General features: G+C 39.9%; 2 long non-coding RNA genes across 2 annotated transcripts; one reads left to right on the forward strand and one right to left on the reverse strand.

Moving 5' to 3' along the window:
• Positions 1-489: 489 nt before the first annotated feature.
• On the reverse strand, positions 490-25,230 carry LOC124344415. Its single transcript, XR_006919735.1, has 2 exons — positions 25,139-25,230; positions 490-686 (listed from the first exon to the last, which is right to left on the reverse strand). It is a non-coding gene; the product is annotated as an uncharacterized LOC124344415 (long non-coding RNA).
• Positions 6,149-16,533, forward strand: LOC124344414. Its single transcript, XR_006919734.1, has 3 exons — positions 6,149-6,158; positions 13,274-13,277; positions 16,187-16,533. It is a non-coding gene; the product is annotated as an uncharacterized LOC124344414 (long non-coding RNA).
• Positions 25,231-25,938: the final 708 nt, after the last annotated feature.

A 25,938-nucleotide genomic window follows, 5' to 3' on the forward strand; every position in this document is an offset into this window, starting at 1 on the left:
TCCATGGTTAATTGAGAATGTAAGTATTAGTAGGTTAAAATTTAAAAAAAAAAAAAAAAAAACAGCTAACCTTTACTGTTTATGCAGGTTGGAGTGATTCCTTCCCATGGATGGGGACCAAACCGGAATCAATTACTGTCCATTGCAGCTACACTTATCCAGATTTTAACAAAATTTCATAGGGCCCAGCAGCCAACGCACCAAGTCAAAGTCAAAGCCAAAATAGCTATTTTTCCTTAATGTCCCCTCTTACCTTTTTTACAGGTCGTTGACGTGGAGCAAATGGACGTGGAGCTCCTGGACGTGGAGCTCCTGGACGTGGAGCCCGTGGAGTCCGTGGACGTGGAGCTCTAGTCCCCTCACATCCCGCTGTTTAAAATTGGGTTCGTCTTCCTTTTTTTCGTTTTCTAAGTGCAAGCATGTTCCTTCCCCCCAAATTATGAAGAATTTTTTTTAGTTTGGTGTTTTGCTGCACCCTTTATAGTTTCGTGTTTGGTTGGAGCTTGCTTTGTCCTCTTGGTTCCCCCGCCCCCCTTTATTGTACTCCGCTTGCCATTTTTTAAATATTCCTTGCTTTGAATAATCCAGTTTTTGCACACGTACTTAGCTATTTGTATAATTTATTCATACACACCCTTTGTTAGACCTTACACTTACACCATGCATGCACGCAACCAGGACACCCCCTTTTTCGGTAAATTGGGTAAAGCTGGGTCTACACTAGCCGTTTTAACAGACATACAGACATACAGATTCAGTTTCAGCAACCGTAATATGGAAGGCACTGGTCAGTCGCCTCCCGTATTACGGTTGCTGAACCCGAGTCTGTATGTCTGTAAAAACGGCTAGTGTAGACGCAGTTTATTTCAGCAACCGCAATATGGAAGGAGACTGGGTCAGTCTCCTTCCATATTACGTTTTCTGATGCAGTGTTGCCACACTTCTTCTCCGAAATACTGAATTTCGTGAAAAGCACGAGTCCTGCCTTCGCGGCTCCGCCTCTAGCAGACTAGTAGACTTAGACTCTCTCTCTCGTCAGTGGCTTGTATCAAAACTTTTTGTATAATCGACTTTATTCTGAAAAATAATCGATTACAAGTCGACTTTGGGGAAAAAGTCACGACTTTAAGTCGACTTTCTAAAATAATCGACTTTTGAATTTTTTCTTTGTTTTCATTCATGCAACATGTGATTTATTGACACAACAAGGGATTAAAATATTTCAAAATCAGGTTGTCTCATTTAGAAAAAACAAATAAAATTCATTCTTGCATTCTTCTTGTATCTTATGGAAGTGAATTCAAATTTGATTTTAGTCAAATAATCTAAGGCAGTCATACTCATAAAATTATTTAATCTCCATTTTCAGTCTGAATAGAATTAGGTATTCCTTGAGTATTAAAGGCAATGAAGATAGTCATATCCACGTTATGTGGTGAAATGTTGGCACGCAAAGAAGACACAATATTACCACCCTTGCTAAAAATTCTTTCGCAACAGGCAGACGTGGCAGGAATACCTAACACTTTAACTGGTATTAACACACTTTTTTTCCGTTTAGTATATAAGGAAGGATATAGCTAACTTTCACCCAGGTAGAACGCTATATCATTTAACTATAGTTATGGTGACATATAATTTAATTGAGTAAAATAGGGTCTCAGATTACCCCAGAAAAAAACAGTTCAAGCCAATCCAACATTATTTCAAAAAAAAAAACGTGGATTCCTGTAATATTGCGTTTTGAGCTTTCCAGGATATCATGCCTACCATCGCCAGAACCCATGTTGAATCAACTATTCCATTGTCCTTGTTGCAAGAGTTTAAGAATATGGAAGGGAGAGGTTACGTCCCTCTTTAAATACTGGAAAGGATCGCTTGTTGAAAATCAAGATAGATCATCCAAAGTGGCCCAAACAATTCCAGCTTTACCTAATCCTATAACAAAATTACTTCGCAAAGAAAATTTAATGAATCCACTTACTTCAAAAGAATGTGTAAGTATTTAATTTCATTAACCCAATTTACCAGTTAAATATAATACTTTATCTTATGAAATGTTAAATAGTTGGATCTACTCCGAAAGCGAAAGCTTGACGCAAAGGATAAAAAGACTAAGATCAATTCTTCAGATAAGAATGATGTTTATGAATCAAAAGACGAGATTTGCAATTTTGCAGAGCCATCATAGGTTCCAAGTGATGGACATGGTGAAATATTACCCAATCCTACACAAGTTTCTTTTCAAGATCCCGCACAGGAAAATTCTCAAGTTACAGGTTTGTGAACAAAACATATTTATTTGCTTGAATAAAAAATGACTAATCATGTTGCTTTATAAGATGACAACGTACAACAGCTTTCTCCTCTGCCTGGCATAGATTGGGTTTGCTTTATCTGCAATAAAGATTTAGCAGAACCAGGTCCCAAAAAAAGGGGCAGACCACGAAAATTGGCAATAAAGACCACATCAATCTATTGCATAATCTGTTCACATTGGTAACTTGTTTTATCGTTTCCATTTCACCTATCAAGGTATTAATAAGTATTTTTAGGTTTCATGTAACATATAAGGCATTGTTTCTAATTCAGGAAACTTTTTTGGCTATTGCCGTTTCTCATGCTATGGAATAGGCCGAACACCTTACTAAGTCAGGACATCGATACAAATATGGGACAAAGATCCAAATGCGGACAGTCACCAGCGCCATCTACCTTTGGTTGTGCAGTTACAATTACTGTAGTGCAACAATACAAACAGCTATCAATACAATATCTGTGGTGTAATGCATAGCGCCTTGTATAACTGAATAATAGTTTGTTTATAATTTGAAATGGTCCAGGTTCGAATCCCACGAGAGCAACCGTTTTTAATACCGTTGGCATCCCTTTTAAACTAAATTCTACGCTACTACAAAAAAATTTATTCTATATAAGAGATTTAAAGCATAGGCTATTTTACGAAAGATGCATACATCACAAAAGGCAGACCTATGCCAAAAGTCTTAGACTGTTTGTTACAGTCAATAATCAGCCGGGCACAACACACAAGGCCAGGGGAGTATTCTGTAAGTACCGTGTTCCAGGGGTAGCAAATCGGGGGTAGCCAGTGTCGGGTAGCCAGTGTCGGGGTAGCCAGTGTCGGCCGTATGGGTAGCCAGTGTGGGGTAGCCAGTGTCGTGGTAGCCAGTGTCGAAGGTAGCAGGTGTCGTTTTCGCATTGGCTAAGAGCCTACAACTCAAATAAAGTATTTCCCTAAATCAAGTCGGGTAAAAAACTTATTGAAAGTCGAGTCGAGTATCTATATTTTTTGGTTCAGAATGAGACTTAAACTTGAGCTGAAAAATTTTGGTTTCCGAAAGAAAACTTGACTTCACTTGGACTTGACTCAAGTCACCGAAAGTCAAGTTTCACACTTAGTAAAGTCAGAGGTTCAGAATTCGACCCCTCAGATTACGTCCACAATGGATATCCCAAAGACGGGACATGTTAACGTAGAAACTAGTGACATCAAGACGGAGATTCTACGTAAGATGGATGACCAAAATGGATATCCAATCGTTGGTTGAAAAGTATAGCACGGAGAGGACTGCAAAAACATTGTTATTGCATAAGGTTCTCTCGCGCTTCCAAAGACTTTCGGTAGGTATAGTATAGAACATATCTTATTTGCATGACATGAAAATGATATCATTTTCATATTCCCAGTCAAAGATTTGAAAATTATAAATATCTTTTATGAAAGAACCCAAAAATGCCAATGCTATGTAGTTGTGGTTGCATTAAACGCCTGTCCAAGATGGCAACCTTGAACCACTATAGAAAACGATAACACCACAACTTACTACTCTGCAATCAATGAAATAAAGATTTGCATTCTTTTTTCTTATACCCTGTATGATTAGTAAAGACAACAACTCTAGTAAAGCGCAAGACAATTTTAGGTAAAGATTTCTTCCCGTTATCTGATGAGATCATTTTCACATCCCAATTCCTCCATCCCAAAATTCCTTTAAATTATTTATTTAACTGAAGAAATGCACACACTGTTCAAATAAATCAAAATGAATCAAGTGCCAATTTGTTTGCCTACTTACAAATGGCTGAAACCGAAGCAGGGGACACACACTTTTAACAATGTCCCGGACAACTGTAAAAAGAACACATTCTGCGAATTGTTTACGACGGCCACCAAAAGTAACCTTTCATAACTTTATTATTGCTTGCGTAATTGCCAGATTAAAAAAAGAGATAAACTCCATCATTTTGTTCACATTTTCTTCGTAAGAAACTTAATCCACTAAAAAATCCAGAAAAAAGTAAGTAACATGCACTACCTATGGCAGTATATTATTACATTGTTCATCAGCTACTGTCGTTCTTCTTCCATGGCCATCGGCATTAACCTTAATATCTTGGTGTTGCGAGGGACGACCCTCTGTAGTAGTTTTTTTAAGTCGGTTTTCACGACGTTTGCTTCCCAAATAAGCAGATATATTTTTACAGATATTCTAAAAAAAAGAGATAAATTAATGAAATTCTGAATGATGACATTTTCAAATGGAAATTTACCTGGAAACCAACTTTGCTTTCCTGCTCCCCGAGCACGTCAGGTTATTCCGATACAACTTTGGAAAAAATATAGAGTGATTTTTCCAACTCCTCACAATAGAAAAAAATAAAGAAAATTAAAGGGTACTTATTCTTCAATTTGGTGTACGAATTCTGCCCATAATAAGATGGTAATTTGTATGATGCGTATACAAATTTCATTTGTGCGATACGACCTGCAACTGCTGCAACTTGCAGCATTTTGCTTCATAGAATTTTGAGATTTAGAGAAAAGATCACTTTCAACCACTACAATTTTTTTACTACGTGACATGAATCCGTTCATGTGTGGTATCTTGAGTTTATGAACGCTTCCTTTAGTGTCAAAATTAATCCTTTGGCTTCAAGACCCTCCCAATTCCCATTGAGAGAGTCTCAATCTAGCAGTAAGAGATGAACCCCCTCCCCAGATAATAACTGAAAATCGTGTTAAAAGTTAATGTATTCTTCATTTTTCCAAGATGCTCCTCCTTCACTGTCAAATATTGTCCCTTTCAAAAAGCAGATTTTGGTAGCGACCACGATCTCTTTGACGGTGCCTTAGTAGTGACAGGGATCGTCCAGACGGTTCTGGCCTTGGTGACTCCGTCGTGAACGAAGACAGTCTCGGCCTTGACCAAAGTTAATAACAAGCTAGTAAAAATTTGATTTATGTGGGAGGGTTTTGGGAGAACATTAACACGCTTAGTAGAAATAACGCTCGTGAAGGAAACTCATTGTTGAAATTTGTTTGAGGTTAACCATGCATTTTTGGCTATTCCTACCAGAAATTCTGCAAAGCCGTGGTCTGATGTAATTTAACGACGCTGACGGCACTTGTGTTGATTTTGTGTCTCTCTTGTGTGGATCAACGAAAGCGAACTGCCTTTTTAATATAATGATGCATTACTGTACTAGTTCAATTATACGGTAATACTATTGCCGTATAAAGAAGGTTTGAGAACATAAACATCAGAAAAAGGATTGGAAGGTTCAGGAATATGAACATTTTCGAAAATAGAAGTAGTTCCTTCCGAGGTTCCTTCTTCTACATGGACGTTATCCGAAATGATTTCTGGAGGGCTTTTGTTTGTTGGAGATAATTTTGATGGTGATGACTGCTCTTGTCGGTTTGATGAGTACATCGCGAAGTGTAATCATCATCAGAGCTCAAATTGGAGTCGTGTGAATCATTATATGGGCTGTATGGGTAACTGAAGACTCTGGTGATTGACCGTCTCTAGCATCGTTACTGGATTACGGATGTAAGTTTTAGCTAGAATATAAGAAAAATGTAATTACGTAAGTTCTTCGTGTGTTTTTCTAACACAGCCTTGTGAAATTTGGGATCTTCCACTTCCCCTATGTATCAAAGCCAACAGACAGTCTTTTGTTGCATTTTTGTGAGGTTTCATTTTGCACAAGATAAAATTTTCTCCGATATCTAAATCAGATTCCAGGAATCCTTGTTGACTTGAGACTTGAGACTCAGTTTTCTCTAAAACACAGTATCACATAATAGTCAGTTAATGACATTACTGGACTTGCAGTATTTTCAACTGGATTACGTAGATATACATCAACATAAATGAGAAGTAAACGTATGCTGATTTTTTACATGTGCACACCACAATTAATTTTTGTTATGCGATCACCTGCCTTTATTTTGGGTTTGATTACTTGTTTTGTTTTCTGAGTGTTACGCTCAGTCACTACCCCCTGGTAGCAACTGAATTGATTGGGCTTGTTGGCATAGATTCGACCAAACAAATAATTTTGCTTTATTACTCATTCCTTTAGCATCATCAGCCAAGATTTGAGTGCACAATTCCATTTCAGAAATATTTTGTAATTTTTTGTGGAAAAGCATATTTTTAAAGAGTAGTGGGATAAGACATTATTGTTTTCAATGGTATCAAAAGAGTTTCCAGTGGTTGAACAGAGGTTTAATCCGCCATTTTCAATGTTGAAAATTCGATTGGCCATTTCGACGTGGCAACTGTCAATTCAATGGGCGTGATGACGCGACAAGTTGGCTTGACAACGATTACGTTTGTTAAGCCACAACCTATGTACACTTTAGAGTTCGTTAACTATTATTCCTAAAACAATGATTATATTGATTGAAATAATAACTCCGCTATCCCCCCCCACCCATCATCTTCGGAAAAACGGACAGAAAATAAGGTTTTTTCTGGTGCTGCCGCTGCTTGTTCGGTTGCTGATCACTGTGCTACTTCTGGTCGAATGAATGCAACTGACGGCCAAAAAGACACGCCATTTACAACACGAAATGTTATTTGAAAACACTGCACACCATAAAATGATTCTATTAGATTAATTACCAGGTTGAGGTTGCCCTGCAGACATGAGGTTAGTATTCTGAGAGAGACATGCAGCCACGGTCCAGCTGGTGGCGGTTTATCAACCGGCCTCTGCCACCGTTGTTGGGATTGGACCAGCTGGCCATTAGCCAAGAAATTAAGACCTGCAGCGGACCGAGGTGAAGGCATGGCATGGCTACGCCTGCCGTGCCGTTCGTTGAGAATCATACCAGGTCTTGGACTCGTTATCGATTCAGGCACACTTGTCGATAGCTGTGTTTAGTGGTTATGAGGTCCTTGCGATCTAACATTGCCTGAAAAAAAGTTAGAAAATGGGAAATAGAATCTGATCCAGGTTCGGTTGTATATTCATGAGCGGCATATCCAATCCCAAATTGGCTTTGATTCATCATAGAGAACCACCAAGTGAATCATTTTGCCGCCCAAAACTAAAACCACGGAACCCAGTGTTTCGAATCAAATCAAATCCCTGGACTTACTGTACTGCTGTCTGGGATCGATTGTTGCTGTTTTTTTATTGACGGTCACCGTCTGGAGCAATTGGACTCGCTCTGCAGAAGCGGAGGTAATGGATCGACACTTGGGCATGAAGAGTAGGACTCGCCTGACGACTTTGTACGGTTGTTGGACAGTTCTTGACTGAAGGTTTTTGTCAATCAGTTACTGAAAACTGAGGATGGATCCATGGGGCAAACGGGTACCCTAGATGGGGTGAAGAAATGATGACGAGTACGTCTGCCGGAAGTTCAATGTGCATCGGAAGAGCTCCGGGACCAGGTGGACCTAATAGGGTCCTGTTAGGATCTAATTAAAGCCAATTTTAATTGAATTATTTTGTACTCGTTTCTATACCCCAAGGAAAGAGATACTGGAAGGTGTGTCATAGCCGTAATTGATACTAAAGTAGCAAATGAATTTGTTGTTGTTGTTAGCAGCACTTCCAAGCATCATTAAAAGGAATACAAGAAGAAATACCTCAGACTTGAAATCTCTTGTAAATTCAAATTCTAAAAGGAACACGAAATAAAGTATAAAATATAAGACCCCTGTTAACCATTTAGCTGAAAATTACATTATAATTTTAGGATTATTGAAGAATTAATAAAGCTAATAAAGCTCCTTCTCTGAAAAATATACATCAGTGTAAACTCTGGTTATTGAAACAACCCGGATATTATCGCGATTGGAAAATAATCGAAATTTCACTGCCAGCTAACGGCGAACGATCTACATAGACCTCGGTATGTTCTTTATTAAGCAAAAGTTAAAACAATATAAAACATCTTATGTTTAATTGATATTTACTAGCCCAAATTCTTTATCATTCTGCAGTTTACGACTCGCGTTACGTTGTTGCTGCCCGACGGTAGTGGTTCCGTACCATCATCCATCCCACTTTTACAAAATCACCGTTCTCTGCTGTGATTACTGGTCTAAATGCATAAGAAAGAAGAGAAAGAAGAGTATAAATAGGCAAGCAATCAAAACAACCTGGTTATACAATGCTAGGATACAATTTATGTTGACAATATAATTCAATGGACTTTCCAACCAAGTTTGAATTTACAGTATTAATAATACAATTTCTCAATTTTTTACTTTGATAAGCATTCCTTGACTAATAATCCTTTACTTGATCTCATCTAAAACTATTAATGTTTCTTACTGATGAATCAATAATGTTATAAATAAAGGCAGCCAATTTAATGTTGTTTGCATAAATCTCTGTGACAGGGGCCGAGTAACTCCATTTAGGAAAATATTTTTTGCAGACATTTTACAACATTTTTAGAACAGCCCAATATAAAAAAGATAATATTTGGCCTGACCCAGATAGGAATTCTTGTCCCAAGGCGGGGCCAAAGCCGTGCGGGTGGTGCGGTGGGCACAGGGGAATCTCTAAGATGTCCCATTGCCAGCCCTTATTTGAACACGTTACTCATTTTAATCTTGTCGGATACTTCATTTTTTACTCCCTCTCGTAGAAGTCTCTGATGCGTCCCGTTTTTATATTTTGGTTCCTTCTCGACACTTAGAAAATTTCGGAGAAACTGTCTTTGTCTTTTCGCGGCAAAGTTTGGTTCAAAAATCTTATTATTATCTCTATCTTTAGATTTCCAAATAAGAATGCGTGGATCATCTGTATAGTATTGGCTTCTCACCACGACGATCCGGGTTCGATCCCCGATTCAGGTTACATATTTGTTCAACTTTGTTGTTCGTATCCAATTGATTTATAATGTGACCGGTAACATACCGCATTGCATACTCTGACAAATAAACTTGTCGTCCGGATATCCTGATAAGCGTTCGTGAAAAAATGTCGGCACAATAAACACCCATAAAAAAAAAGAGTAAAGAAAAAAGGAACGAAATTCAGAGTCCAGAAAAAGATTTATTATTAATAACTTCTTGATTTCCTTTTTCCGTCCCAAGTACGTCTAAAGTCCATCCCATGGGACGGGATAGGGACCGCCATCGGATCTCGGCGAAGCGGACATTGGCTAGACGTAAAAGACGTCCAAGGAATGTAAACTTGGGAATCTGCTATGTTCCAAGTACATCTCAGACGTCTCAAAGTGACGTGTTTGGGACGTCTTTGGAACGGCAGTGTGCTATCTGGGGAATGACTTTCTAGTCCAAATTCCATGCCCAATTTTTGCGACATTCAGCCCCCCCCCCCCCAAAAAAAAAGTGGGCCTGAAAGACTAGGGCCTCAATGACTGGGCCTGAACGTCGTACACCCTTAAAAAGGGTTCATTTATGTATATCTGTGCACATTTTATCGATTTGAAATATGTAATCTATTTAATTTTTTTTCCCCCAGGCTGCAAATTTACAATTCAATTTTTTATGTTTAAATCAGAATAATAAGCAGTCGTTCCGTAATTTTTTCCAGAAAAAAACCTCGAATACGAAGAAACAGATACGCAGATAATAATTGGCCATTGATAACCAATCGCCCCCAGCTTGTCGAATGTCTAACGTAAGTCTCCCCAGGTAGCACACAGAGCTGTTACAGACTCCTGTAACCGATCTGTTTCACATTCTTGTGAAACAGATCCGTATGAGGTTTGTTACAGCTATGTTTTACAGAAAATTTGTCTTGAATTCCTATGTTTTACAGGATTTGGTAATAGTTTGTTTTACAGATCTGGGACAGATCTGTTATCTTTCTGTAATACATAATTCTGGTTTTAAACTGTACTACATATATGTTCCGGATCTGTTTTTTACTTGAGAAAATTGTTTCTGATTTAGCTCTGTTTCCCATGTTTGTCACTATAGTCTGTTTTTACTCTGTAGAAAGACATTCTGTTTTTCTTCTGTATTACAGGTATGTTACATGCATGTTTTTACTCTGTATTACCAAGTACAATATTTTTATGTTCTGTGTCTGTACTCCAGGTCTGGTACGGGTCTGTATTTCCCTTGTAAGACATAAGTCAGTAATCATCTGTTCTGAGTCTGTACCCCAGGTATGGTTACTTTGATCAAAGTCTGGTTTTGTATTGTAAACAGCCATGTAAATAATTTTTTAAAGTTATCATTGCATAATCTCAAATCGGCATAATACTAGCTTTCTTCCTTTTATTATGGGTTAACTACAGTTATTCCAAGATTCAAAGGGCTATATTGAGATACATTTGGAATTTTCTTAATTTCAAGAAACTGATTCACAGAGCTGGAACAAACCTGAACTACATGGCTTATTTATATTTACTAATATATATTTACATTTTTCTAAAATAATTGTTATAATACTAAACTATGCGACTTAGAATAATAATCAGCAGTTTTAGAAAGAAATCCTAAGTCAAAATATCAATTTAACTAGAACATGAACGGTATTCATGATATTATACATCTTTGACATTACAAGCATGGTGTAGTGGATAGCGAACTGGAATGTAGATTCTGAGGTCGATGGTTCAAACCCCAGACCAGCTTATTTATTTCTCAGTTATAATTTGAAAAACATATCTGTAACAGACATGTTTTACATAGTCTGTATTACAAGGCTGTAACAGCTAACTTAAATGCGCTCATTACCGACCCAAAACAGGCCGATAAAACAACCCTGTTACAGGTCTGAAACATAGTCTGTGTGCCACCTGGGTCATTTGGTTTCATTTCCACTTCAAATAAGACTCACGGAACCTAAGTCCACCTCCCAGCTCTTAAATTTTTGCTCCCATTGCTTCCTTGACGATATTTGTAATACCATCCCTTTTTGGTGAGCCGAGATAGCTAGGGAGTGTTTTAGACGAAGGAAGGATTACCATTCCTGATTAGCGAAGACAATCGTTTTTTTTTGAGGTTAGAATCAGTATCTTTCTCCTCCTGCCAACTGGGATCGCAGTTTTAATCAGTATCACAACACTCTAAGGGGCCTAAAATCGCACTCGGTATCAGTATTATAACTACTTCACGAATGGCAGTCGGAGTTGGAGCAATCCAACGCAAGATCGAAATCTCAATCACATTCGGATAACTTCGACGCGTTGACTTCGCCGACGCGATCACAATAATCATGGATATCATTTTTGTCATCGTCGAGGCTTTTACAAACCACTTAATCAACATTATTTATTTCTTGCGCGCTGACAACATCATAACAAGGTTATTGTTTTCTAAAACCGATGAGGAACCTTTTACACCATTTGATAATTTAAGTTAAGGAATGGGACTTTTATTCAACACATGTGTAGTTTATTACCGTAAAATTGATTGTACATAATAACAAATGACAATCGAATTCTTTTCCTTATAGTTCAGATAACTCTTCTCAGACTCGAGGAATAACAGTTTCTTGTGGTGCATCAAAGACCTAAAATACAAAATTATTGGCACCACATTGATAGTAGTTTGAGGTTTTCATACACAGAATGGCTATACGGAAACTTTCAGCACCAAAATGCTTTCCACCTACTACCGCATTATTTAATTTACAATATTTTCTATAAGTGGTCACAATCCGGAATAACTTTCGATAATAGACACTCACAATTGCATTATTTTTTCGTCCGAATGCGTTCTGTAAAATAGGAATGTTTGTGATAACCTTTTTGGGACTCACGAGTCACAGCTGTTAACTATGCATTTTGAAGCCATAATAACTACTAAAGAATTGGTATTTCGTTAATTTTTTAACAGTAAAAGTATTTAAAGTATTTTGTATTATTACGCGTTTTGCTTATTTTGGGGTAGGAAAAGCAATTTGAAACCAGGGAAGAAAAGAAGCAAAAAAAAAGAAACAAGTAGTTTTTAGCTTGATTTAGGAACTATTCGAAAATTTTGATAATGAGTTGATCATATTAAAAAATAGATGCTTATTTCAAGTGGCCGCTTGCAGACACTAACTAGTAGGAGCTTAGGCCGTTTAGTATATACCTGGTATACGACTCAAGTGAATTTTTCCCGTTCTACTGAAAGTGAAATAGAAATATCTTTTAAACAATTGTAAGGTTTGTTCCGGGCCTTACTTTACTCGTATTAAATTGGTACACGAATTCGGATTGAGGATGACTATTTCAGTAACGACAGGATAGTAGAGAAGAAGTATAAAGACACAAGTTACTACTGAATACTTAAGATGGATTGCCAGTGTGGTTCAACTCGATCGAGTCAGCCCTGCTGGAGGAAAACACGGGGGTTTTTATACTGCCGAATGGCGGAAGTTGGCGCGTCGGAATTTGAACTTGTGACGACATCGTGGTTTTGGTAATTGAGATTTTACTTATGTCGGCATTGTGATGTTGGGAAGTTGTGACGGTTTCTTAATTTGAAAAGTAACTTGGTGGTAGTACACGCCATAATCTTAAAAAGAACAATTTTTACCTCCAAAACTGTTTACGTTGCTTTTGTTCTCATAGATAGTAAGAAGGTTTAAAAAACAGAATTTAAAATATAAAGAGACCCGTATTAACGGAGGAATCTGCAAAATAGTTAAAAGAACCGGATATAAAATTTAATTTCATCATTTTCCGCTTTGATTCTGTTGATAATGTCAGGGGTTTTTAATGCGACTATTAAACACTCATATTCAACCAATCAAACGCGTAAGTTCTTCTAAAGACTACTCCTTGGGTCTTGAGTATCGGGTCTTCCAGGACGGGTCCCAACGCCAGTAAGTATTAGTTACGCTTGGACACCGTCATACGGTCTTAGTTCACTGAACCACCCGGGAGAAATCTCGGTAGAATTTTCCTCCGTCCAAGGAAATATTCAACATGGTCCTTCGAACCGGTTTCCGGAACTAGACCGAAAACTAATACATTTTCTCTTTTCTCATTCATTAGTGGGACTCCCGGATTGTACCTGCGACGATCAGGCAGCACAGTGGGCAGCAGCAATCGAACTAGTGCGTGAGTTGTCAAAATTGTTTGTAGAGTCCCGTGACACCAAAGCGTGCTGGGACCTGCTTGCAAAGTTATTTGAACTCCCGTTCTTTGAGTTGCTCAAGCCCGCGGCCCCGTACTTTCTGCAAGTGCGTCCAAGCAGAGAGGCGGCTGCAGCTAAAACCCGGCTTACCCAGGACTTACCTACGGAGCTCCAGGAACCGTTGAGAAAGTGTGAGGAGACTCTAAAAGAGCACTCGGACTTAGTGGACTCGCACAAGGCAGTTGCAAAACACGCTGCCAAACGTAAGCTCTTGATCTACCAAGAAGCCGAGTTTGCGGTCAAAGAGGCGAGACTTGAGCGTGAGCGCCAAGCACTTGAGATCAAGCGCCGTAGGACCGAGGCTGAAGCAGTTCAGTGTAACTTAAGTACCACGCCCAAAGAGATCCCACGAGCCCACGAACAAGTGGTTTTGCACGGCAGATCTCCTCGGCGCCGGTGGTTACAAGCAGGCAGGAACTGGTCAAAGCAGCGTATAGCAAGGATCTGCAACCTCCCAAAGTGCAGCGGGGTTCGGAGTCAGCAGGCAACGACCCTAGCAAGGATCTTCCACCTTCCAAAAGGCAGCAACTCTCAGCTCCAGTAGGCATCAGCCCACTGTTGAAACGCGTAGCAAGAGAGTTGTCGGCGAATACTGGAAACGACATCGTGCCCGTGGTTGAAGATTTCCCGGTTAACCCGGACGTTCGGAGACCTCGCACACGGTCAACCAGCAGGATCGTGCCACCGGCCCAGACCGTGATTGATACTCTGTGGGTGCCCGACAAAGGTGCCATCCGGCCGCAGGTACCACGGAGTGGATTTGACCCAGAAAATCCACCGTTCATAATTGATGGCAAAATATCTCCAACCAGTAGTGGAGAGATACGACCAAGGTAAAATAAAAATCCGTCAATCGGGTAAATTATATATCTCTTGTTCTTTTTTAGCATCTGCGTCACAGTCGCCTATAGCAGTACCGTTAGGATACGGCTCACTGGCACCCACTCAGGAGACCACACAAGGTTTGGAGGAGCACTTAGCTACCCCATCATCGGCAAACGAGACAGATTAGACCACACCCTCTCGGGAAAAAGCCAAAGGTAATAGATTTGGAGATCTCCTACCGGGAAATTACTAATTCTTTCTCGCTTCAGGGAAAGCGTTACGTCCAAACTCCACCGCTGAGCCACCACCACGGGTCGAGGCAGACGAGGACTCGGACGAGATAGTCATCTGTGACATTCTCAACTTCACGATTCCCAAAAGAGCTAAGATAAAAAAGGAGAAAAAAGAGAAGAAACCCAAAAAAGAGTACAAGGGTGCGCAAGTCAAGTGCCCCGCGTACTCCTTTAGCTCTGAGAAACCCACCGGTGGAAGACGATCTCCACCCTGGAAGTTTGTTTGGATCCATGAGCGAGGACGAGGCGGATCTTCTGTCTTCTCCTAAACGCGGGCCAGTCAATTCACCGACCCCGGAGCCAAAAGAGGTTGACGACGTGGATCTCGAGATTCACCCGTCACAAGCCAAGCAACTGATTGCGGACGCGGACCGTATCATTTTCAATAAAAATTAAATTACTCTGTGTTGTTAACCTAGAAGTCAAACATTATTCCTTGTATCTGCCCGCCCAGTCACATCTGGACTCGGAGTATTTCACCTTTGCTGTTGTTGATTTTCTGTTTCTTGGGCGTTGCCCATTAATTTTGTTCTTTCTCGCCGACTGAAGAAGTCTACAGTCGGTTAAATAAACAAGTTTTGCATACCAAACAAGTGTACACTCTATCACATTCGTTAAAAATGGTAGTCAGTAGGAGAAATGTCGGTGCGACAGGCAGAGGGAGAGGTGCGGAGCCAGTCACACCGTCTCCATCAGTGCGTGGCCGGGCCCAAACAGAGGAAGTGTCAGAGAGAAGAAGAGCTGAGCTGCTAGCCGAGCTGCCGCCAAGCTCGAGCTCAGGGTCAAGCAGCAGCTCTAGTTCAAATTCAAGTCAAGGAATTTCGCCTCGTTTTCGCCAGTCTGGCCTCAGCAGCCGTATTGGATGGTCAGCCTCGTCGTCGTCGTTTACTTTAATTTTGTTCGTTTGTTCGTGCTGCCTCGTGCAGAACTTGATTGTGTGTTTTTCGGCTTCGGTCATCTGAAGCCATCGTCCTACTGTTCGTGAATTATTGTATTTTTTGCTGTGAATACAATTCAGTGCAGCGATTGCTGCAGAGTTGGCCAGTAAAACTTGTGTTTGAGTTTTATGCCCAACACCGACCAACCACACCGGTTGAGTCGGAAGGTGCAACAGCTTTACCGCAGGAACAGAACGGGCAACGCTTAGGGTCTCCAGACCTGCCAGAACCAGACTTAAACGGTATCACGGCAGACCTGACCCAGCCGCTGATGGATAAGGTGAGAGAGAAAGTAAGGATGTGCAATCAAAGGATTGCCGACCTAACAGAGCACGTCAACAACACTGACGCACGGGTAACGGAGGTAAACACCATCCTAAGGGAACAATCACAGTCACTTATAATGTTGACAGACGCTATGCCAGTTATCCAAGAAGGCGTAGCAACCCTTAGGACGACAATACAAAACGACGTCGCCTCAAAGCTCAGAGAAACTGAAGAAACTTTCGGGAGAACATTGGCTGTGTTAAGGAGAGAGTCCAAACCCAGCCCTAGCTACCACAGAAGCCGAGCAAAAAGAGACAATCAAAGTAATCACTACTCAACTAGCGCAGCTGTTTAGAGCCCCTAATCCGGACATCAGAGTCCAGGAGCTAAGGAAAGAGATACAACAAAAACTAGTAGAGCACATAGAAGCCCATAACGTAGGCGCACAGATCCTATCAGACAGGGTCGATCGCATAGAAAGAAGTGCCCTGATAATGTAAGGCAGAATGGATGCAGCTGAATTGATTAACGTATATCCTAGAGAAACGGGAGCTCGTCCTCGCACTCAAAGACAAGCCAGTAGATAAAATAGTAAATTAAAAAATTTTAAGCATAGATTTAATAAACAAAAATATTTGTTTATCGCAGGAAGAGAATTTTTGAATTCCGGATAAGTGTGAGCAATGACTTTATAGAAATTCACAGATTGAGGAATTCCCTCATTCATGGCATTTTCATTTTGGATAAACCCAAACTCAATTTAATTATTTTTTTAACCTTTCCATAAAATTGTTCGGAATCCCATAAAATACTGGTCAATTCTGTACATATTTCATCGCTTGAAAAATGCTTGAAATGAAGTTAGATTGGACTCTATTTGAAACGACATCAAATGCGTACTTGCTGGACCAAAGATTGAAGACCAACTGCAATATTCATTTTCTAAGAGGAAAGCGGCGAAGTTGCCAAGTTATAACAATGCTTAATCAAATTGAAGAGCGTTTAAATTTGCCTTGAGCTTTGTTTAGGCGACGTTGCCTTTTATTTAAAAGTACAACTTCCGTCGTTTTCTCTGTCGTTCTCTTCCCTTGTGTTCGTCGCTAAATTCACAATTCACTTCACGGTTTTGCGTGTCAATTGTTTTGGGGTCCACCATTTTTCCTGGTTGTTTACGTTTGTGTATACACTAGCGGTATAGGCTGAAGCTCCAATTTTTCAATAAAAAATTTATTTCTAAGGACACCAGTGAATATTTCGTTGTTTTTATTTCAGTAATTTATATTGTATAACTCTGATTACTTCAATCTGCTTTTCTGTATAAATTTTAGTCGTTATAGCTCTTTGTTTAGACTACCATAACCCAAAAGAAAGAATAATAAATACTGGGTAACTTATTAACTCAACTTTCGTAGTGACATTTCCTTTTCCTTTACAATGGTTAAAAGATAGGGATCAGCCAAAGGATAAGTTTCCTTTTCTCAACATTTCATTTTGATTTATAAAATTGATTTTCAAAAATTTTCATTTTGAATTGGAGATCAAAAGTCACATAAGACTATGAAATATACCTAATAATTTACCTGGACAACAGATGCCAGCTATTTATTTAACTTTTTCATGAAAATTTAAATATATGATGACATATTTTACATTGAGCTCTATAAAAATGTGATAATTTTATGGGGAAGAGACAAGTAATAAGTATCGCGTTTGTTCATAAGCGTAAATATTGTATGTCCGTTTATCTATGGACTTTCTTGTTTCCACTTTACTGTTGAGAGTTGAGCCCGTTTGGGAAGAAATGGTAAAATGCGGTGTAATATACTTTTGTAAGTTATATTATATGTATTTATATACGGATATTTTCAGCCGAAACCAAAATTCATCTTGCCTTACGTAATCCAGCCTGTTTCTAATGAAAGGAATGACCAAAATTATGTATTCCAGGAATACACTTCTTTTATGCCTCCTCAAATACGACTTTCTCAAAACCAGAAACAATTTCTTCAACACAAATACTGAGAAAGATTTTTTATCACCTCAAAACCTTTACATATAGTGTACGGCTCTTTTATTTGATTTTTTACTTGAAAAACGCAAGAGGGACTTGAATAATCTTCCCGCTTTCGTCTTTCAGGACGCCGTTGATCAAAAACACTTTCACACTTGAGCGAATTCATTTGGTACCACTCTGAATTTGCCATCCATGCAACACTGACGACAGCTGTGTAGAATTTACCGTTGTTTATTCGTTAAAAAGAAGTTGTGGTGGACATGTTGTTGAAGACCCAGCAATTACAGGAACATGGGTAAACAAATCTCCGTCTAAATTCATAAAGAAAAATGCGAGAAATTAATATTTGTAGTTATGTACTACAATTACATTAAGGATAGGTTTATGATAGTTACCTTTAACTGCACTAAATTTGATTTTATAGTTTGGTTTTGTCATGTCAATCTTGGGAAAGAGATATTATTTCTCCCAATTTACAGCCCGAATGACATGTTTAACAACTGAAGAAAAACAACTGATAAGCAAAACAACTGGTTACGGAACCTTGCAGCCTTTGTAGACTGAAAATTCTGGAAAATCTTCCCAAATGTGGCAAATGGTTGTTTTTTTTGCCTCCTTGGTGTCCCTCACAAATTCTGACCTTATTTCCGTTCCAACATCAGCTGTGAGATTATGAGATTTCTCGGTGCTATGGGGGATGTTGATCTTCATGGCATATTTTTTTTTCTATGATGATGGCAGTTCCTTTTTGCATTCTTCTTCCTGCTTCTTATTAGTAGTTCCAACCTAATAGATGGCAACTAAATAAAAAATAAAACGTCATGAAATTTAAATCACACAAAATTATAAATATTTATTCATTCGTTCAAAATCAGTTTTGAAGCCTCGTCTGAGTGAGAGTATGCATTTAGAAACATTCCGTCATCCAATTAGTTTTAAATATTGACCGCTAGATGGCGTTTCAGTCATTGAGCTTCCACTCAGGAGGTCTTCGCTCGCGCTCTCACTCACCATTTTTCAGTTTGAGCGATTTCGCTCGCCACTCAGAGCGCGCTCACGAAAAGAGCGCGCTCCCCCCAACTCTGCGGGCCACCACAGAAAGAAGAGGAAATTGGTCTTGGCGCATTTCCACCAATTAAGCAAATCAAAGGAGTCTAAATCATTTTTTGAAATTAAAGGAGTTGACAAGTACAAAGCAATTTTCTTTTTCAATGCGTCATTTTCAACAGGCAGCGAACGAGAATCTAGAAGGCCACCTAAAAAAGCGGCAACTTTAGACGATTTTTTCGTATTTCTTAAAGAAACAGAACTAGCTGATTGCGCCGACGACAAACTTTCCTGGGGATGCTCCTGACGATTGACTTAGGTGGGTCGTTGATTTGTTGTAGTTCTCATTGTTGTCATTCTTTGCTTCAAAGCTCGATCAAAGTTTTCAATGGCCGTCTTAAATTCATCTTGATTTGTTATAAAATTGCTCGTTCCTTTCCAGCGAATATCGAGCGAAGTGGCTAGCACGTAAACGGGATTTTCAGCTCGTTGAAATCTTCTTTCAATTGAACTTTTCATATTTTCTTAGAGAATGAGTAAATCCGCCTTCAGCAAAAGAAGCTCTCCTCTCTCCAAATCGAGGTCTTCTTCACCAACTTCTTCATTATCTTCTTCCTGAGACAAAAGTTCAAGCATAGGCAGAACAAGGGAAATCGTTGGGTATTTGTCACCTTGTAAGATTTCGGTGCATTTCCGGAAAAGCATTAAACATTTCAGAAGGCGCTTCAAAAAGTAGATCTCACCATGAGATAGCAGATGTTCAATTTTGTTGTATTTCAACAGTACCGTCAAATTACCGCACGGTTAGCGAGAATGGATTCAATCATGACACACTTGGAGTTCCAACGAGTAACGTTTTTCTTTTTTACGCTACTTGTGGACATGTCCATATCAAGATCTTCAAAGTAGCAATAATCGGTAAATTCAGGTGGCATATTTTCTAAAATGAAACGTAGACCTTCTTGTGCTGATGATACTTGGGCAGACTTGAATTGAAGAAATAATGCTATTTCTTGACATTTCTTCAGCATTCGGATCAAGGCCGGAATTCATTTAAATCCATCAGTGACTATTATCAAATTAAAGACGTGAGCCGCACAGTTGATTTGATACCAACGCATCAATTTAGCAGCTAAAAGGACATTGGAGCCTTGGTCACAAACGATAGTTGGCGTCAGACGCCAACTATCGTCTGAGACGCCAAACATCGCAAATATTGACGAGACGCCGCGTCTCGTCAATATTTGCGATGTTGAATTCCTATACGGCAGATTGAAGATGTCGTTTGATATTTTCGCCAGTATGTTCATTTACAAACGCTCTTGTTAACAAAGCAAATCGTTCACACTTCCACTTAGAAGATATAAAATGGGCAACGATCGTGATGTAAGGAATTTTCCTGAAGTTGTCAGTCCATAAATCTGTTGACAAAGTCAATCGAATTTAACTTTCTAACTTGTTCGCTTCTTGATAAGCTTCTGGTACATAAGTACATGTGAATGTCGCAGGATGAGGTACGACATAGCTAGGCTCTATTTCTTTCATAGCAGATATAAATCCCAATCCTTTCATCATATGAGGTGGGCGCATGTCGACTGTAATAATTCTTGTTAACGCTCGAGTGATGTTCTTTTGCCTTTTTTTGCTAATGACAACCGATGGCTGGCGGTCAGAGTTTCCAAGTCCGAGAACACCTACAGATTGCAAGAATCAGAAAAGTCGACCATAGTTGGATGTTTTGTTGGGCATAACATATTTCAATATCATTACCTGAACTGGGAGAAATTAAAGAACGTTTCACAGTTGACAGTGAAATTGTGACTTAGGCCTATCACAGTGAAATTCTCGAGCAGTTGTGTATATCCAGTGCAGACTATTTCCCTAAAAGTGATATGTGAATTAAGAGATGGGGTTAAGTTTAGCAATTAAGGGTAATATACCTATTGGCTAGTTAGAGGTTCCAAATACTTCGGGTGAACTCGACTACTCTAGATACAGAGCACGAGCCAGGTGTGGTGTAGTATGTAATATGGAATCTAGATAAAAACACGAGAATTAAGTACTATCGCAAGACAAATCTAACAAAGCAGACTTAGAATCAGGAATAAATGGCATTTTCAAAAAAAATATTCCATTTGACACACAAGGCTTGACGTGTCCAAATAAAAATAATAGTGGATGCTTAAACACAAACACGAAAGCAAAAATCCATTTTCCTAGCTAAAATAATATTACCTGTCATATATTTATGAAGAATGTAAGGTGTTTTTAAGCCAAATAACAAAAAATTTGAAATGACAGATGAAAAGTTGTAAACTCGACTTTTGCGAGAGAGTCGACTGCAAAGTCGAAGTTTTCGACTCGTAATCGATTATTCGGGTCGAGCTAAAAAATCGTTTCGAGTCGACTAAAAGTCGATTTTTTAAAGTCGGTACAATCCACTGTCTCTCGTCACCTTTTACTGTGGTGATGTGGTTTGGGAAAGACGCCATAATCAACGAGTAGAACTAGGGAAGAAAAAAGAAAGGAGAAGAGGGGCATCAATGTTGAATTGGGAAGCGGATTGGACCCGAGTTCGCAACAACACGCGATTATTGTAAGTATTCTTTGATCATTTTTTAAAATTTTGTTCGCTGGGAAAAATTCATTCATTCCCGGCTTGACTGTCGATAATAGTTAACCCATTTATTTTATTTTTATTCAATTTAAGGTGACTGGCAATTCCGGATTGGCGGTGATTTAGGACTGGTAGAAATAGGACTACGTTTTAGGACTAAGTAGAAATAGGACTGGTCGAAATAGGACTACATTTTGAAACTCAATATTGCCAGTCCTATTTCTCCTTACGAGCAGTCCTATTTCTATCATCCTTTAGTCCTATTTCTACCTGTCCTATTTCAACAGATAAGAGATCTCGCATCCTTGTCGGATTTGCCAATAGACGATTGCCGAAAGACGATAGAAACGCAGATCCGGCACCGTTCATATACTATTCAGCCAATTAAACTATGTTAGTAATAGTCCAGTTCGTTTTTCGTTTGTAACTTGTATATTTCAAAACTGTTTTAACTTTTTTTTTATGAAAAGGTTGAATGCAATCATGTTAATAAAGCCCATTTGTTAGAAATATCAATTTGATATGCAATTTAAGGTTTATTCGAAAATAAGATATTGTGTTAAAAGTTTCGAGTTTTACGGGAATGACGCGCAGCCCAAGCCGGCCAGAAGGGGGGTCAGACGGGGGGGGGGGGGGTTGCACGTACCCATGGGAGAGGGGTAAGAGAAGGGGGGGTTTACCTGGGCCATACCATACGGCACCATCTTTTCCCTTTTGCTATAACGTCAACGGTGATATAATGGTTAGCAATCCGTTCTATCATGCTAATGGATTGAGGATCGAAGTTCGATTCTCGGTCAAGACGAGATAAATGAAAATTTAATTTTGAAAATTTTAAATTACAACAGCTTCAGGTACTGTAAATCAAATTGATTAACAATACACCATTGCTGATTTGAGAGGAAGGAAATAAAGTGTTCAAATGGTAATTTGCTATTCATTACCATAGATATTAATTTATATAATGCAATTTGTGATCGATTGATATTACAGTACCTGAGGCTGTTGTAATTTAAAATTTTCAAAATTAAATTTTTATTTATCTCGCCTTGACTGAGAATCAGAACCTCGATCCTCAGTCCATTGGCATGATAGAACGGATTGCTAACCATTATATCACCGTTGACGTTTTAGCAATAGAGAAAAGATGGTGCCGTATGGTATGGCCCAGGTAAACCCCCCTTCTCTTACCTCTCTCCCATGGGTACGTGCAATCCTCCCCCCGTCCGACCCCCCTTCTGGCCGGCTTGGGCTGCGCGTCAGTCCCGTAAAACTCGAAACTTTTAACACAATATCTTATTTTCGAATAAACCTTAAATTGCATATCAAATTGATATTTCTAACAAATGGGCTTTATTAACATGATTGTATTCAACCTTTTCATAAAAAAAAAGTTAAAACAGTTTTGAAATATACAAGTTACAAATGAAAAACGAACTGGACTATTACTAACATAGTTTAATTGGCTGAATAGTATATGAACGGTGCCGGACCTACGTTTCAATCATCTATTGGCAAATCCGACAAGGATGCGAGATCTATTATTTGTTGAAATAGGACAGGTAGAAATAGGACTAGAGGATGATATAAATAGGACTGCTCGTAAGGAGAAATAGGACTGGCAATAATGAGTTGCAAAAAGTAGTCCTATTTCGACCAGTCCTAATTGAACTAGTCCTAAAACGTAGTCCTATATCTACCAGTCCTATTTCACCGACTACCCAATTCCGTGCTGGATCTGTCGGATTTGAAGGCCGGCGTCATCAACCGTCCCAAGGAAGGCCGGAAAGCACTGCTGCGCTTCGTCGAGCGACGGTTCGAAACTGTTCACACGTTCAGTCAAGTGGACGCCGGTGGTGCCCAGCTTCGACTTAGTCTGAATCGGTCCCACGTCGACAACCGAACCAGCGCTCCTCCTCTGCCTTGCGACTACGATGCGACCAGCCCAAGTCACGTCCTCCAGGCCAGCTGAATGGAGTCGCAACCGGTCGAAGGCTGTTTTCACACGGAGTAGGCCAGCATCTATCCAAAGAACGGCGATTCGTTGAAGAAGAAGATTTGTTTTTTTAACTAAAGTTGCTGATTATGCCGAGGTTGACTCTGCAGCAGTCGGTCCGCGTTCAATGCGGATCGAATTATTTGACGTCCGCTCTGCCCAGGAACATGGCCGAAGCCTTGGGCGTCATCGGACTCTTCCTCAACGACCGCGGCTGTGCTGGCAAGCGCAACGCCACTCACTGGACGGTCAGGACCCACGTCACCTCCTGTGGCAGCACCTCGCTCATCGACGGAAAACTGACCACCTACTCGAATGCGGTACACTTGAAACTTCTCAAACATCCATTTTGCCCACTCGATTATTATCGTTGACGCTCTTGTATCGCAGGTTCATATCCAGTTGGGAGACGCCCAGACCCCACAGAACGACGACGAAGACTTTGAGGGCTCGGGACTGGACGGCTATCCGTCAAGTGTTGCCCCGCGTTAGCGAACGAGGTCCGATTTTAATTTTGTTTCAAATTTTAAAAAAATTATCAATTTTGTTTTTGTTCCAGGTGGTTTAGATGAAGACAGCGTCGACCTGCAACGGGTCGACCTGCAACGGCGTAGTGACTCCTTTAGCGAAAGAGAAAGTGTCGGAGGAGATCAGATGAGCTTGGGCAGTCTGTCGCTTAATCGTAGCCAACAGTACCAGTCGCAGCAGCATCTGTTGCGCCGAGAAGATTGCATTCAGCTCAAAGTGCACGGCATCACGGAAGCTGGTCCGGCTATAAAAGGCGATTTGGTTTGAGTCCTGCAGAACAAACTGGACGACGCTGTGCTCGAAGTCCTCCATTCACTGCTCAGCCGCAATGCGGCTTGCAAGTTGACGTCGGAGGACGTCCATTTCATCCAGAAACCGCGCGAGCCGCCTCACATCGTCCTCCAGTCAGCTTTCCGGGCTAGCAAGGGGGGATGGCTGGGTTCGGCAACATGGTGCTCGAAACAGTGTAACAGGCGAGAAGACTAGCTCGAAAGGATGTCGCCTAATCATATTTTTTGTAAAGTTTTCTTTTCAGTTTTCACGTGAAGTTCATTATTTCGTGTTCGTTGGCTCACGTCCTCACTGTTTTTACCGACTTACACTTCAATAGTCGTAATCATAATTGGGCTATCTCTTGCCTTTGTGCTGCTGAAATTCTAATATAAATTGCTTTCAAGTCCTGAAAGACTCTCGTCTGAAGTTTGAATTCCAAACCTTTATATTAGTGTCTATGTCACTTCCCTATCAATTCTAAGGTAATTTAAGATATGTTTCTTGTTAGCGTGATGTGGTAGTGAACCCTTAATAGACAGGAGGTTAACCCAATAATTATTTGTGTTTGTTATTGGCGGGGTTAGTGTCGTGCACAATCCATGGGTATTTGAGAATGTAAGTATTAATATGTAAAAATTTTAAAAAAACAAAAACAACAGCTAACCTTTACTGTTTATGCAGGTTGGAGTGATTCCTTCCCATGGATGGGGACCAAACCAAAATCAATTACTGTCCATTGCAGCTACTTATCCAGAACAATCATGGACGGCGCGGTCCAAGAGGGGTAGGACGTTGAACGTTGGCCGCAGGACGTGGTGCGTTGGCTGCAGGCCCTATGAAATTTTGTTAAAATTTAACAACATTTCATAGGCCCAGCAGCTAACGCACCACGTCAAAGTCAAAGCCAAAATAGCTATTTTCCCTTAATGTCCCCTCTTTAACTTTTTTACAGGTCGTGGACCTGGAGCCCGTGGACGTGGAGCCCGTGGACGTGGAGCTCCTGGACATGGAGCTCCTGGACGTTGAGCCCGTGGAGCCCGTGGAGCCCGTGGACGTGGATCCCGTGGACGTGGAGCTCTAGTCCCCTCAGATCTCGCTGTTTAAAATTGTGTTCGTCTTCCTTTTTTTCGTTTTCTAAGTGCAAGCATCTCCCCTCCCACAAATTATGAAGAAATTTTTTTTTAGTTTTGTGTTTTACTGCACCATTTATAGTTTCGTGTTTGGTTGGAGCTTGCTTTGTCCCCTTGGTCCCCCCCCCCTGCAGGGTCGCCATAATTCGTCATCATCATCGTCATCGTCTATAGGGGGCTAAATATCGTCATCGTCATAAGGGGCTAAAATGCGGGATCCGCTGTGGATGCCACCAGGGGCACCACTAGATTTCATATCGTCATAGGCTAAAGTTGTGCAAGTTTATCTAGATTTTAATGCTTGTTTTATTTTAAAAATAGGTCATAATAAATTAAATAGAAATTATAATGCAAAAAAATTAACAAAATGTTCCTGTATTCTCTAAAACATTCACGCATAGAAAACATAAAACTAATGTAAAAAATATACGTTATTTCCGAAAAAATTAATCGGCGTAATGTCGTAGATAACTAGACATCCTGTAACAAGTTATAAAACAACGCTTCAATCAGAACCTCTGAGAATCTAATTATAATTAGGATTTCGCAAATAAAATAGGGTCAACTGACGTAAGACGAAATCATGTCCGTCAGAACATGTTATATTACATAGCTTGATGAGTGTATATAT

The sequence above is a fragment of the Daphnia pulicaria genome, chromosome 6 (assembly GCF_021234035.1).
Source record: "Daphnia pulicaria isolate SC F1-1A chromosome 6, SC_F0-13Bv2, whole genome shotgun sequence".
NCBI classification, from domain to species: Eukaryota; Metazoa; Arthropoda; class Branchiopoda; order Diplostraca; family Daphniidae; genus Daphnia; species Daphnia pulicaria.